Here is a 16,859-nt window from a genome sequence, read left to right as displayed (position 1 = left end):
AACTGGAGAATTTAATGCCAGAAAAAATGGTTTGATAGGAATTCCCTGGTGTCCTAAGGATTCAGCACTGTCACTGCTGTGGCTCAGGTTCAATCCCTAGCCTGGGAATTTCTGCAGGTAAGCATGCCCCCCTCCAAAAAAGATGGCTTGATAATTTTAGGAAAGTTTTGGCATAAGAATATAAAGACAACAAGAGGAGCAACTTCTGCTTATCAATAGGCAGCAGGCAAATTCCTAGACACCATTAAGAAAAATCACTGGGAATGTTACTCAGCCATAAAAAAGAACAAAATAATGCCATGTGCAGCAACATGGATGGAACTAGAGACTCTCATCCTGAGTGAAGTAAGTCAGAAGAAAGACAAATACCATATGATATCACTTGTATCTGGAATCTAATATACGGCACAAAGAAAACTTTCCAAAGAAAAGAAAATCATGGACTTAGAGTATAGACTTGTGGTTGCCAAGGGGGAAGGGAAGGGAATGGGAGGGACTGGGAGGGACTGGGAGCTTGGGGTAAATAGATGCAGAATATACACTTCGGGATGGATTAGCAATGAGATCCTGCTGTGTAGCCCTGGGAACTCTGTCTAGTCACTTATGATGGAACACTTAATGTGAGAAAAAAGAATGTATATATGTATGTGTAACTGGGTCACCACGCTGTACAGTAGAAAAAAATATATATATATATGATAAAAAAAAGAAAAAAGAAAGAAAAATCACCAAGGAGAAAGGATATCTGCCTGAATAGGTTTTTAATGCAGATGAAAGAGGCTTATTCTGGAAAAATAATGATACAAAGGACATTTATTTGTAAGGAAGAGAAGCAGGAACCATGATTTAAGGCAGGAAGGGAAAGTCTAACTCTACCGTTTTGTGCAAATGCAGTTGGATTTATGATCAGGACTGCCCTTATCTGTAAAGTTGCTATTCCTTGAGCCTTGCATAGAAAATGCTGATCTTTTGTTTGTACAAAAAGGCCTAGACAACAAAAACCCTTTTTCTGGATGATTTGACCCTGATGTCAGGAAGTACCTTGGCAGTAAGAGACTGCATTTTGAGTTCTTATGATATTGGACAATGCCCCTGGGCACTCAGAACCACATGAGTTCAACACCAAATGTGTCAAAATTGTCTGCTTGCCTCCAAACACAAGGTCTAATTCAGCCTCTAAATCAGGGGATCATACAGACTTTTAAGGCTTATTACACATGGTACTCTGGGGAAATGACTGCTCAACACTGTGGAAGAAAATTCCAATAGAGATATCATGAAAATCTGGAAGGTTTACACAATTGAAGATGCTCTTATTGTTATAGAAAAGGCCGTGAAAGCCATAAAGACCCAAACAATCAATGTGTCTAGATGCTGTGAATGACTTCACAGGATTTACAACAGAGCCAACCAAGGAAACCATAAAAAAGACTGTGGATATGGAAAAACAGTAGAGGGTGAAGGATTCCAAGTTATGGATCTTGGAGAAATTAAAGGCTAATAGACCCCAGAGGATTTAGTAGAAAAGGACTTGATGTAGATGAGAGCTTCTGAACTAGAACCAGACAATGAGGAAAACTTAGAAGAAGCAGTGCCAGATAGCAAACTGACATAAGATAACCTGGGCAAAAGAGTTCTGATTATTCAAGAATGCTTTTGGCTTCTCTTGCGACATGAACCCTTCTATGATACAGGCACTGAATACAAAGCAAATGGTCGAAGAAAAATTGGTAGCATATAGAAATATTTTTAAAGAAATAAAAAAGCAAAAAAAAAAGTCAGAAAGAAATTATGATGTATTTCCTTAATACAAGTGTTACTCCCATTCTACCTCCCCCAACTCTTCCACCTCTGCCACTCCTACGACAGCAGAACCAACCCCTGCTCTTCCTCATCCTCAGCCTACTTAATGTGAAGACAAACTTTAGGTGATCTACTTCCACTTAGTGAATAGTAAATAATTGTCATGCCATACAATTAATAAACTTATCTGTTGTGTATGTTTGTGAGTTCTTTATGTGCAAATCTAATAACTGTATGACAAGAGCTGTATGAGACATGTTTGTGTCATCATTATCATCATTGCCTAAGTATCATCCTGTAGAACATTGTGTACAAGACTTGTATTACAGTGCATAGCCTATCGTGGAGTCCCCGTCGTGGCTCAGTGGTTAACGAATCTGACTAGGAACCATGAGGTCACAGGTTCGATCCCTGACCTTGCTCAGTGGATTAAGGATCCAGCGTTGCTGTGAGCTGTGGTGTAGGTTGCAGACATGGCTTGGATCTGGCATTGCTGTGGCTGTGGTGTAGGCTGGTGGCTACAGCTCCAATTAGACCCGTAGCCTGGGAGCCTCCATGTGCAGTGGGAGTGGCCCTAGAAAAGGCAAAAAGACAAAAAAATAAATAAATAAAGTGCATAGTCTATCATTACATAAGCATAAAATGAGTAATATTTAATATAAAATTATTGTAAGTTTTACTATCTTCCAAAGAATTGCATTACCATAAGTATGCCTCTCTTATAATTGGAACAACTATGAATCAGCCTATTATCACACATGAATGTTTTTTTAATATAACAATTTTTCTAATACTGTATTATGAATATGACTGTAATTCTCTATGCCTTTAAACTTTGATAATGATTCATTCATTAGCAAATAGACAAGGCTACCATGAAGCAATCATATCAATTATACCAGGCTATCATAAGGCAATCATACTGATGCTTCTTCACTATCAGTGAATGAATTATTATACCTATAAGTGATTATGAATTTCTTTTTCACATTCTTTTCATTTTTCATGTCTGGTGTTAGTAATATATATAACATCTATTTGTACCATATAAAACAATATGATGTAGATACTTCAAGGTGAATGACAGGTAATTCATTTTATAAACAGACAATGTAAACTTATACTATCAATAAATTCAGTACTGTATTGTAAATGTTTTTTCTTCCTTACAATTGTCTTATTTACATTTTCTGTTCTCTAGCTTACTTTATTGTGAGAATAGAGTACATGATACATAAAACATACAAGTTATGTGTTAATCAACTATTCATGTTATCAGTAAGCCTTCTGATTCACAGTAGGCTATTAGTAGTTGTTTTGGAAAATCAAAAATTATAGTTGAATCTTTAACTGGATGGGTGGGTCAGCATCTCTAACCCCAACATTGTTCAAGAGTTAACTTAATGTGGAAATTAAACAGCACATTCCTGAAAAGCCAATGAGCCAAACATGAAATTAAAAGGGAAATCAAAACATATACTGAAACAAACCAAAATGGAAACAGCATATAAAAATCTCTAGGAATTAGTAAATACCTAAAAACATAAAAGCTACCATGTCTGAATTATGAAGAAATAGAAAAATTGAACAGAACAATAACAAGTAAGGAGACTGGATCAGTAATGAAAATTAAAAAAAAAAAAACCTCCCAAAAGAGTAACACTCAGGACCAGATGCTTCATACACAAATTCTACCAAAAAGTTAAAGAAAAATTAATGCCAATTCTTCTCAAACTCTTTCAGAAATCACTGAGGAGGAAACACACCCAAGTTTATTTTACAAGGCCAGCATTACCCTGATACCAAAGTCAGATAAGGATACTAAGAGAAAAGAAAACTACAGGCCAATATGCCTGATGAATATGGACACAAAAATTCTCAACAAAAATATTAGCAACCACATTCAACTGTACATTAAAAGGGTCATTGACCATGATCAAGCAAGATTAATCCCCACGATGCAAGAATGGTTTAATATGTGTGAATCAATGAATATGGTATACCACATTAACAAAATAAAGGATAAAATCATGATCATCTGAATAGATGCAGACAAAGCATTCGACAATAATGCAACATCCTTTCATAATTAAAAAATGCTCAACAAATTGGTATAGAGAGAACATGCCTCAACATAAAAAACGTTATATATAACAAGCCCATACCTAACATCATAATCAATGGTGAAAAGTTGAAAACTTTCCTTCTAAGGTCAGGAACAAGACAGGGGTTCCCATCCTCACTACTCCTATTCAGTGTGGTACAGAAGTCCTAGCCAGAGTAATAAGACAAGAAAAAGAAATAAAGAATTTCCATGTAAATCAGAAAGGAAGAAATTATCTGTTTGCCGATGACATTATCTTGTATATAGAAAATTCTAAAGATTCCATTGAAAGAGACCTAATAAATAAATTTAGACCTATTAGATCTATTAATTTAATAAAATTTCAGGATAGAAAATCAGCATACAAAAATTAGTTGCATTTCTATATGTTAACAATGAACTATTTGAAAAAGAAATAAAAAGATCCCATTTACAATAGCATGAGAAAGGACAAGGTATTTGGGAATATATTTAACCAGGAAATGAAAGATATATACACCCACCAAAACTATTAGACATTGATAAAAGAAATTAAAGACATAAAAATGGAAAGATCAACATGTTAGTGGATCATAAGAGCTAATATTTTTTAAATAATCATACTACCCAAAGCCATTCATAGATTCAATGCAATCCTTATCAAAATTCCAATGGCATTTTTTTCACAGAAGTAGAAAAAATCCTAAAATTTATATGGAACAACAAAAGATCTCAAATAGCCAAAGAAACCTTGAGAAAGAACACAGCTGGAGGCATCACACTTCCTGACCAAAAACTATATTACAAAGCTATAGTAATCAAAACTGTATGGTACTGGAGTTCCCATTGTGTCTCAGTGGTCACAAACCCAACTAGTAACCATGAGGAGGCAGGTTCAATCCCTGGCCTCGCTCAATGGGTTAAGGATCCAGCATTGGCATGAGCTGTGGTGTAGGTCACAGAAACTCCTCAGATCTGGCTTTGCTGTGACTGTGGCATAGGCTGGCAGCTGCAGCTGTAGCTCCAATTCAACCCCTAGCCTGGGAACTTCCATATGCTGCAGATGAGGCCCTAAAAAGCAAAAAACAAAAACTAAAACTAAAACAAAATTGTATGGTACTGGCATAAAAACAGATACATAAACAAATGGAACAGAATAGAGAGTCCATAAATAAACCCACACATATATGGTCTATGTTTGACAATAGAGTCAAGAATAACCAATAGGAAAAGGATAGTCTCTTCAATAAATGGTGTTTGGAAAACTAGATATTCACATGCAAGGATTTAAATTGGACCCCTATCTTATATTACTCAAAAATTAACTCAAAATGTATTAAGTACTTAGTTGTAAGAACAAAACCCACAAAACTCAGAAGAAAACATAGGAGAAAAACTCTTTGACATCAGTCATTGAAATTATTTTTTAGGAGTTCCTGTCATGAAGCAGCAGAAACAAATCCAACTAGGAACCGTGAGGTTGTGGGTTCGATCCCTGGCCTCACTCAGTGGGTTAAGATCCGGCTTTGCCATGAGCTGTGGTGTAGATCAAAGACGCAGCTCGGATCTGGCGTTGCTGTGGCTGTGGTATAGGCCAGCAGCTACAGCTCCGATTAGACCCCTAGCCTGGGAACCTCCACATGCTGTGGGTGCATCCCTAAAAAGAAAAAAAAAAAGAAAAAGAAATGATTTTTTAACATGGCACCAATATCAGAAGCAACAACAACAATCATCATGTAAGAATATATATCAAACTACAGATTTCTGCATAGTGAAAGAAATAATCAATAAAATGAAAAGGCAATCTACATACAGAATAGGAGAATATACTTGCTAACCATATATCTGATAAGGGGTTAATATCAAAAATATATAAAGAACTCAATACTAGCAGAAAAAAATAAAAATGGGCAGAGGACTTGAATAGGCATTTTTCTAAAGAACATTAAAAGTAGTTAAGTATATGAAAAGGTGCTCAACATCACTAATCAGGGAAATGGGAAATATGAGTCAAAACCATGACATATCACCTCACACTTGTTAGAATAGCTATTATGAAAAAGATAAGAGATAACAAATGCTGAAGAGGATGTGGAAAAAAGGGAACTTTGATGCACTGTTGGTAGGAATGCAAATTGGTGCAGCAATGATGGACTACAATATGGAATTTCCTCAAAAAATTAAAAATAGAGCTACCATGTGATTCAGCAGTTAAGTTCCAACTTCTAGGTATATACCTAAGGAAAATGAAATCACTGTCTCAAAGAGATTTCTGCACCCTTATGTTCATAACAGCCCTATTCACAATAGCTGAGATATGGAAACAACTTGTGTCCATCAACAGATGAGTAGGTAAAGAAAATGTGAGATACATGAAAATTTATTCACATAAATAAATAAATGGAGTATTATTCATAAAAAAGAAGAAAATTCTGCCATTTTGCAACAACACAGATGAACCTTGAAGGTACTGTGCTATGTGCAGAAAAAAACAAATACCATATGATCTGATTTATATGTGGAATCTTATCAATTTCATAGAAACAAAGAGTAGAGTGAAATTTACCAGAGGCTGAGGGGCAGTGGCGGAAATAGAGAGATGTTGATCAGTGGGTACAAACTTTAAGTTATAAAATGAATAAGTTTGGGAGATCTAATATACAGCATGGTGACTAGGAATAACAATACTGTATATTCGAAAGTTGCTATGAGAGTGCAGCTTTAAATTTCTCACCATAACAACAACAATAACATGGTAATTCTGTAGGTCAATTATATGTTAACTAACCTTATTGTGGTAAACATTTTGCAATATATATGTATCAAATGAGCACATTATATACTTTTTAAAAAATTTTTATTGAATAGCTGATTTACAATGTTGTGTTAGTTTCAGGTATACAGCAAAGTGATTCAGTTAAATACATACATACATATATATATATATTCTTTTTCAGATTCTTTTTTTTTCTTTTTATAGGGCCACATTTCAGCATCTGGAAGTTTCCAGGTTAGAGGTAGAATCAGAGCTGCAGCTGCCAGCCTACAACACAAACAGTAATACCAGATCTAAGCTGTGTCTGCGACCTACGCCACAGCTCATGGCAACACCAGATCCTTAACCCACTGAGCAAGGCCAGGGATCAAATCTGTATCCTCATGGATACTAGTCAGGCTGCTGACCTGCTGAGCCACAACAGGAACTCCCTTTTTCAGATTCCTTTCCATTATAGATAATGAATATAGTTATCATTAATACAATTTAGTTATCAATAAATATAAGATATTGACTATAGTTCCCTGTGCCCTTGCTTGTTATCTGTTTTATGTATAGTAGTGTGCAAATGTTAATCCCAAACTCTGAATCTATCCCTCTACCCCTTCCCCCTTTGGTAACCATAAGTTTGTCTTCTGTGTCAGTGAGTCAGTTTCTGCTTGGTAATAATTTCATTTGTATCTTTTTCTAGATTTCCACCTACAAGTGATATCATATGATATTTGTCTTTAACTTACTTCACTTAGTATGAGAATCTCTAGTTGCATCCATGTTGCTGCAAATGGCATTATTTCATTCTTTTTTTATGGCTGAGTAGTATTCCATTGTGTATGTCTACCACATCTTCTTAATCCACTCATCTGTCGATGGATATTTAAATTGTTTCCTTATCTTGGCTATTGTGAATAGTGCTGCTATGAACATAGGAGGTGCATGTATCTTTTTGAATTATAGTTTTGTCTGGATATATGCCTGGGGTGACATTGTATACTTTAAATTTATACAATGTTATCTGTCAATTATTATCTCAACAAAGCTGGGGAAAAAAGAATATGAAGGATTCAGGGCTTAATTTTTAAGATAGAGTGAATATTTACCCTCATTTATTACTGCAGATTAGGGTATCAAATAGTGAATGAAAGCCTTCTCCCTAATCCTCATCCCTCTCTTTATTCCAATCTTGGAATCTGATGGTAAAGCTTGGTGCCTTGTATCTGCAGTGAGTCTACAGGTGGATTGGGTCATTGAGAATCTCCCCTCCTGTAATATGCTCCTACTTTACAGAAAGAATGACCCCAAGCACAGATTCTTATAGGTATTTAGAGGGGAATTTAAAACTAAAAACAGTAATTTTGTCCCACCACAAACAAGCCAATCTGTGATTTGTGTATTGAGACTTCCCCAGAGAGATTTAGGCAATTAAGACTTGGAGGCCCTTAATTAGGATGGAAAAAAAGTCAGAGATGGTAGATGAAGATGCTGATGGGTTCCAGAGGGGCTCTCTGCCTTGGAAGAGTTGGGTCGTCAATGCAACATTACATCTAAAGTGGTGTGGAACATTTCATTCCCAAACACTTTAATCATGCCCAGAGCTGTCCTCGAGGGGTTCCTTGTGTGTCCTGATCTTGGGTGCCTGTTTCTACTGGTGTGGTTTGGTGCGGAATTGAGTGGGTGCATCGCCTATGCTTTCCCCCAGTGGAAATAAAAAGGGCATATCAAACACCTCCCAGAACTCGCACTGGACTTTGTCAGTAGTATGCCTTTTACAACCTACGCAAAGAAAAATTGCCTCTACCCCTCTCTCCGCCAGGCACGCCTCTCAGACTCAAGTTTCCCCTCTGCCACTGAGAGGTTTATATCTCATGCTTTCCATTTGGAAGCACCTCTTCTCTTTATCACACCTAAGTCACTCCTGTTCTGTAATAGGGAGCTTGAACTTCACCTCCTCCAGGCAAGTGTCTGCAGGTTAGACTCAAAGTCTTAAAAAGTTTGTGAGTCCCTTAATTATATGGCTTTGTACCCACCTGGGTTCTGAAAACAGTGCTAATAAGGGGCCTTCAATGAAAATGCGGTAATGGTGAGGCAACTGTGAGACGCCTGTTGTTCTGGAATTTAGGAAAGCAAATGTCTAAAGGAGAAAGGAAAGTAGAATTCAGCTAGACTTTTTAATGATAAAATAAAGGACTGCATTTAGGAAACTTAAAATACTGTTCATCATAAATAGAAATCTAAAAAGAAAGTTGGACAGATATAACTGGAAGAGAGTGTAAAAGAATAAGAATTCAGATTTCTGCAAAGTGAGGAGTTCCCTTCGTGGCGCAGCAGAAACGAATCTGACTAGTACCCATGAGGACGCAGATTTGATCCCTGGATCCGGCGTTGCCATGAGCTGTGGTGCAGGTCGCAGATGCAGCTTGGATCCCGAGTTGCTGTGGCTATGGTATGGGCTGGCAGCTACAGCTCTGATTCAACCCCTAGCCTGAGAACCTCCATATTCCTTGAGTGCAGCCCTAAAAAGCAAAAAAAAAAAAAAAAAAAAAAAAAAATTCTGCAAAGTGACATAGGAAATGAAGATAATTAGACTATTTTAGACCCACAACAACAAAATACTGTAAAAATAAACATTTTTTAGTTTCTGGGTGATATTAATAAATTTTATTCTACTGTTAGATATTCTCTCTGCCAATTGCCTAAAATGATCTAAAAATACTACTGACTTCTCTAACTTTATTTCCCATGCTACTATTATTTTCCATGTTTTTCTGTAGGCATCTAACTTATTTTCTGGCCTATAGGGAATAATTTTACCTAAATAGTAACATTAGTCATTTAAGCATAGTATTTCACAAACATTTTTACCCCTCTGCTTTTGAAAGACCATTCATTATTTTTATTCTGTTTCCTGCACTGACATTTTTCATGCTGTTTGCAATAATTTTCAGTGGAAGAAAAAGCTTAAATGCATACAATGGTGCTTCCATGAAATGGAATTTTCAAAGACATTTGTTGTTTGGATCTGTTGCGACAGTTTTAAAATAGAAATATTATACCCAGGAAAATAAGGGCACAATTCACCACTGTAGGTACGTTCAAATTTCCCCAAATATTTTCATTGTTTTCTTTTCTTTCTTTTTTTTTTTTTTTTTCAGTTTGACAAGAAAATATTTGTGCATTCAAGATTTCTTCCTCTCTATTGAGATTATTTTTCCTCATTGTTCCTTGGTGTCGGCTCACTGAAATATATGATTTTGGTATGTTTTCTGGGTGGATTCCTGAGAGATGGCAGCGTCAAACAGGTTTATTTAGCCGTGTGGTGCACAAGACTGCAGGAAGCAAGCAAAGGCTGTCAGCAGAAGCCAGGAGGAAATCTTTAAAAGCATGACGAGCTATGTCACACACACTAAGGACACAAAGAAATTGCATTTTGCACCCTCGGTAAAGATATTGATGGTGAGTAGCAGAATGTTGGGGAACCAGAGCGCTTCTGTAGGATCAGTGCCCCCCGTGGCTGCAGGTGAGAGGATGCAGAGCCTCAGGTTACCAGGGTGACGGAGCAGGACTGCCGCCGCAAGCTGTTCCTGCAGCCTGGAAACTCTGCAAAGCTAGCCTCAAGTGAAAGGGTTTTTTTTGTTTGGTTTGATTTGGTTTGGTTTCATTTTGTTTTGTTTTGTTAAGCTAGAGCGAGACAGCTCCTTTAGTGCATGGGTATTCTGGTCTGGTCATTAGTTCCAAAGAAAGAGCTCAGCAGATCTTTGAAAGAAAGAAAGAAAAGAAAGGGAAGGAAGGAAGGAAGGAAGGAAGGAAGGAAGGAAGGGAGGGAGGGAGGGAGGGAGGGAGGAAGCAAGGAAGGAAGGAAGGAAGGAAGGAATGAAGGAAGGGAAAAAAAGAAAAGAAAAAATAGCAGGTAGCCTCAGGGCCAGTCCTTCCCCCTGATGGCTGTACACATTGATTTGCTTCATAGATTGATTGCTTTTGGCATTTGCAACCTTCCTGAACAACAGGGCAGGGCAGGAGTGGGTGTGCAGGGCGGGGGGCACTTATGTGATGGAAACCAGGGGCTGGGCAAAATTCACTAATGAGGGATGGGTGTGGAAGACACTTGAGGTACCACATCACTTGCTCTGGATAACAGCACTTACAAGTAATAACAGCTGGTTCAAGATTTTAAAATTAGGGCTGTCTTACTCTCGGGGGAATTGGGAAGATGAGCACCTGAGGAAGATTAAAAGCTAAGCTGACATGCATGGGTTTGAGGCTGCACCTTAGGATGGTGGCCACCAGGCAGACAGAACCCACTGCTCTGGCTTCTGGTACGAAGGGTCTACCCACCTGGACTGGGGCTAATGCCTTCATTTGCAACAAGGGCACAGAAGGGGCACAGAACCTCTTTTGGATTTTTGGGGGAGGATTTTGTGAAGCTTATGGCCCAATAACTCTCACACTGCTTTCTTCAGAAAGATACCCAAGAGAAAGGTCCTCATAGACCTGACAGTCAGGAAAAGCTGTGTTCTCCAGGGAGCCGTGCTCTTCCCCTCTGCATGCACAACTTCCACCTCTGGTGACTAGCCAGGGTTTCCCTCCAGCTTTAACCCCTGTGAAGCAGGGACTGGGTTGAAAGGATTGCACCAGCCATATTCCTTGTTCAGTACTTTTGCTCCTGACTTCATTTTGCTACCTTAACCTCATTTTCTTTTTAGCATTATCTCTTTGTCTCATATGTGTTTTTGCAATGCAGAATATAAATGAACAAGGAATACAAGTTTTATTTTATTTATTTTTATTTTTTAATAATTTTTATTTTTTCCATTATAGTCGGTTTACAGTGCAAGTTTTATTTTTATTTTTTATTGAAGCATAATTTACAAGGTTGTGTTAGTTTCAGGTATACAGCAAAATGGTTCAGTTATATACACAAATATATGTATGCATATATATGTATATATGTGTGTGATAATACATGTATATATGTCCTTTTTCAGATTCTTTTCCACTATAGGCTATTATAAGATATTGAATATAGTTCCCTGTGCTATACAGTAGGTCCTTGTTGTTAATGTATTTTTTATATAGCAGTGTGTGTGTATTAATCCTAAACTCCTAGTTTATGCCTCCCCACCTCTTTCCCCTTGGGGTAACTGCAAATTTGTTTTTGAAGTCTGTGAGTCCATTTCTGTTTTGTAAATAAGTTCATTTCTATCATTTTTTTAGATTCTATGTATGTCATATGATATTGTCTTTGACTTACTTCATTTAGTATGATCATCTCTAAGCCCATCAAATTGCTGCAAATGACATTATTTTATTCTATTTTATAGCTGAGTATAAAACTTTATTTTTAAGTGATAAACTGTCATTTAAAACTTTGCCCATGTGGAACTGTAGTTATGAAAGAAAATCCTTAATTTTAAGAGATACATGCTAAAGTATATATGGGAGTAAAATGAAATGGGGCTGTGATTTGCTTCAGGTACTTAGACAAAAATGAAAGGGGGTAGATAAAGCAAGGATGGAATATTTTTGAAAACTGTTGACTCTAAGTAGTTTCTTTACTAGTCCCTCAATTGTGGTGTATGGTTAAAACTTTTAATTAGGAAATGCTTTCCACTTGGATCAAGTTTCTGAGGTTGTGGGAGGCGAGGTTCTTTGTGAATTTAACAGTTAAATTTCCATCAGAAAACCATTTGTTTATTAGTTGTTTCATATTTTCTTCTGATCTTGGTTTGGTTTTGCTTTGGTTTCGCTTGCTCTGCCTGCTCAGTTGAAGCTTTGAGTCATAAAATCCAAGACAGAATGAAGGCAGCAAATCAAAAATCTAAGGCTACTTAAGTTGTGCCAAACTGAATATAGAAACCCTCACATGTGCTTAGAAATGCTGCTTTCCTCCATAATTGCCAAAATACATACTCCTTTTTTTTCTTATAAGCTCTTGATTTACTATTTTATTTCATTTTATATAATTTTGGGGGAAGCACCCAGAATGCAGAAATTCCCGGGCCAGGGATCAAACCCCGCAGCACAGCAGCGACCCGAGCCACAGCAGTGACAACACAAGATCCTTAACCCACTGAGTCATCAGGGAACTCCCCAAATACATACTGCTAAGCTACCATTTTTCCTCTCCGCCCAATCTAGATCCAGATCTGGGAATTTAAATCTAAAGACTCAGGAGTTCCAATCATGGCACAGCAGAAATGAATCCGACTAGGAACCATGAGGTTGCAGGTTTGATCCCTGGCCTTGCTCAGTGGGTTAAGGATCTGGCATCACTATGAGCTGTAGTGTAGGTTGCAGACATGGCTCGGATCTAGCATCGCTGTGGCTGTGGCATAGGTTGGCAGCTCTAGCTCCAATTAGACCCCTAGCCTGGGAACCTCCATATGCTGTGGGTGTGGTCCTAAAAAGTGAAAAATAAATAAATAAATAAATAAATAAATAAAAATTTAAAAAATAAATCTAAAGAAGCAGGCAGGGCTGACAAAAGTGCTACACTAACTTGCAAAATTTAAAGTACATATCATGCTTGTGCTCTTCCTGTGTCATGCATGCTACTGAATTTGGTTACTTTCTCTGTCTCTGAGTGGTTCCACTCCTGTTTAAGACTTAAGATTTGAGACAAAGACTGGAATTTAAATGAGTGTTAGGAAAGACTGCATCTTGGTTTAAACATGAGTCTGAAAAAATCTGTCATGGGCACTCAGCTAGCTGCCTACTAAAGGAAATGGTGATGCTAAGAGAAATTCATCATAAGGCTTCAGAGCACAGTCACCCCTCCGTATCCATGGGTTCTGCATTGCCGATTCCACCAACCAACCATGGATCGAAAATATTTGAGAAAAAAATTCCAATAGTCTAAAAGGCAAAACTTGAAATTGCCGCAGATAGGCAACTACTTACATAACATCTGTGTTGTATTAGGTATTATAAGTAATCTATGGAGGATTTAAAGTATACTGGAGAACATGTGTAGGTTATACGCAAACACTAAGCCTTTTTATGTAAGGGACTTGAGCATCTGTGGATTTTGGAAGCCAGAAGGGTCCTGGAACCAGTGCCTCCTGGACACCAAGGTACAACTGACTGTATTGTCTGGAAACTGACGAAAACAGAGAAGGTAAATAACGTATACTTTCTCTCCATCTCACACTGATAAAACGGTTGAAAAAAATGCACTTAGCTTATGGCCTTGAAGAGCATAGGGGACTTCATCTTAGCCAAGTGCTTTCTTGCAATGCCCAAGGTTAATTATTCTGGTCCAGATGTTTTATTTCTTAGCACCCATTGCATCAACAAGCACCCATAGGATCATTTCTCCAAATTGTCTGAAAGGATTCCGACTATGAACTGTGATCACGGTGCAACCCCTTAGGCCACTAAAGGCAAAATGTCCTGATTATTTTCAGCATCATCCACGAAATATTACTTTCTCTTTCCATCTTTTGCATTCTGGGTGTACGGGTGTACTTTTTAATGAGTCTGAAAGTACTTATTCTTTTTTTTTTTTTTTTTTTTTTTTTTTTTTGGCTTTTTAGGGCCACAAGTGCAGCATATGGAAGTTCCCAGGCTAGGGGTCAAATTGGAGCTGCAGCTGCCAGCCCATGCCACAGCAAGCAATGTGGGATCCAAGTTGTGTCTGTGACCTATACTGCAGCTCAGGGCAATGACAGATCCTTAACCCACTGAGGAAGGCCAGGGATCGAATCTGAATCCTCATGGATACTAGTCATATTTGTTACCACTGAGCCACAATGGGAACTCCCAAAAGTGATTACTCTTATTGTGATTTACATTTGTAGGATTTCACTTAAAACCAGCACTGTGCACACTCTTACTTAATAAACTTCGCGGAAACATTAGCTTGAACCTTAGACATTGACCTTTTTATTCTTCAGAATGGTCACACCTTGAAATTTTTATATGGCTCAACTTAACACACAAATTATTCTGTTTTTTATTTAACTCTTTAGGATGTTCCTTCTAAGATAAAGCCCAGGGAACTTTCTGTCAGTCATGGCCTGATGAGTACGTGCTTATTTCCTGGGTGTCATCAGTATTGCTGAGCTGTGAGGCCAGAACTGCAAGGGCCAAGAAATGCACCTTGTCACCTGCTAGGTAGGAGCAAGGATTGGAGTTCTCTACACTTGTCAGTGTATTCTTTGGTGTCCGTGTTTCCTAAACTTTAGCTCCTCTCTTTGTGTTTTAGAAAGATCTAACAGCCACATAGAATGCTAAGGGTCTTAATCCCTAAGGAGATTACCTACCTTGAATTTTGAATTCCTGTCATCCTAGGCCATCTTTCTCAAACTTGTGTAAGTGTACCTGTCATGAAAACCAGAAGATGCTTGGCAAGCGTGGTCAGTTTTATTCAGTGATGAATGATTTCAATCTCCATTAAATACACTATGAATAAAAGACAAAAGTCATGTGAATTTCTAAGATTAAATATGATACTTGAAAGACATGATATGCTTTTAGAACTATTGCTGCTCCAGGAACCAAAAGATTGGAAGTCATTGTCCTTTGCCAGTAGAGGGACTTTTGCAGAAGATTTGAGATCCTAGGTTTAGGAAATGCTTGGATCTGACAGCAAAGCCCATGCAACATTCTGAGACTACATTGTAAAATTAACAAATAATAGGCTATAATTCTTTGTGGAATGAGTGATGATGATCATGATTTAAAAAAAAAAAACTAGTATTTAATGAGTTCTAACAATAGGCCAAAGTGTTGGTATCCCAGTGGCTGACAAACTATGACCTGCAAGCCATACTCAGCCCATGTCTGCTGTTGTAAATAAGGTTTTATTGGAATATGGTCAAGCCAAATCATGTACATATTGTCTCTGGCTGCTTTCGCTCTCCAATGGGGTACTTGAATAGTTGTAAGAGAGACCCTATGTCCTGTGATACCTGACCTATTTATCATCTGGCTCTTCACAGGAGACTTTTGCCAATGCCTGTATTAGTGCATTTAATCTTTAAAGCAAGCTTAAGAAAGAAATTCTTCTGTTTTTTTTAATGGCTTAACTTGTGTCACATGGATGTCCCAGGGCCAGGAAATGAATCTGAGCTGCAGCTGCAACCTATGCTGCAGCTGTGACAACTCGGAATCTTTTAACCCACTGCGCATTACTGGGCATCAAACCCGCGCCTCCACAGCAACCCGAGCCACTGCAGTCGTATTCTTGACGCACTGTGCCACATCAGGAACGCCAAGAAATTCTATTATTAACATCATTTTACTGATGAGTACACTAAGGCACAGAGAAGTTATTTAACTTAGCAAAGGTCATAAGCAAGTAAGTTGGAGGGCAGGATTTGGAGTCCATCAGTCTAGTTATAAGGCACATCTGTTTTAACTCATTATACAGTTCCTTCTATACAAGATAAAACATATTGAAGGTCATATTAAAGAAACAGACCTAGGGAGTTCCCATTGTGGCTCAGTGGTAACAAACCCAGCTAGCATCCATAAGGATGCAGGTTTGAACCCTGGCCTCTCTCAGTGAATTAAGGATCTAGAGTTGCTATGAGCTCAGATGTAGGTCACAGATGTGACTTAGAGGATCTGGTGTTGCCATGGCTGTGGTGTAGGCTGGCAGCTACAGCTCCAATTCAACCCCTGGTCTGGAAACTCCCATATGCCATGGGAGTGGGCTTAAAAAGACAAAAAAAAAAAAAAAAAAAAAAAAAGTCCAAAGTTGCCATCTCCCTGGCAGGGAATGCTAATATACGTATCTATAGCTAAACAAGGTGTCAAGTCATGAAGATGGTCAGCTACAAACCTAGCTCATAGCAACAGTGGTGTCTACAGCTCATCCACACAATCTCTACTCCCCTTGTACCCATACGCAGTTCAGAGAGTCTGAGACACCTGAACAAAGTGCCATGGACACCACTGCTCCAGCCCAAAATCACTTTTCCTGAACTTGGCTCATTAACCCCGATTCCACACTTGTGCCTTCCCCAAGTTGTTCTTTTCTATTTTAATACCCTCCCAAACCCACAATGAAGGAGTCAAGGAGTTCGGACAATACCTGGGAAAACACTGATGGAGTGACAGAGTTACACTGCAGTGGTTCTGACAATGTTTTCACTTAATATTATGAAAGTTCCCAGGTGGCAAAGGTTATGATGACTTTACAAACTTCTTAAGCTCTGGCAGCATGCCTGTGATTACATCATAAATAGGCAAATGATC

Source organism: Sus scrofa, chromosome 1, assembly GCF_054392235.1.
Source record: "Sus scrofa isolate SSC_HxYL_T2T_F1_AM1 chromosome 1, Sscrofa_HxYL_maternal_Yorkshire_Landrace_v2.0, whole genome shotgun sequence".
In the NCBI taxonomy this organism is placed as follows: domain Eukaryota; kingdom Metazoa; phylum Chordata; class Mammalia; order Artiodactyla; family Suidae; genus Sus; species Sus scrofa.
The sequence above is the reverse complement of the archived record's forward strand: the minus strand, read 5'-3'. Positions refer to the sequence as shown.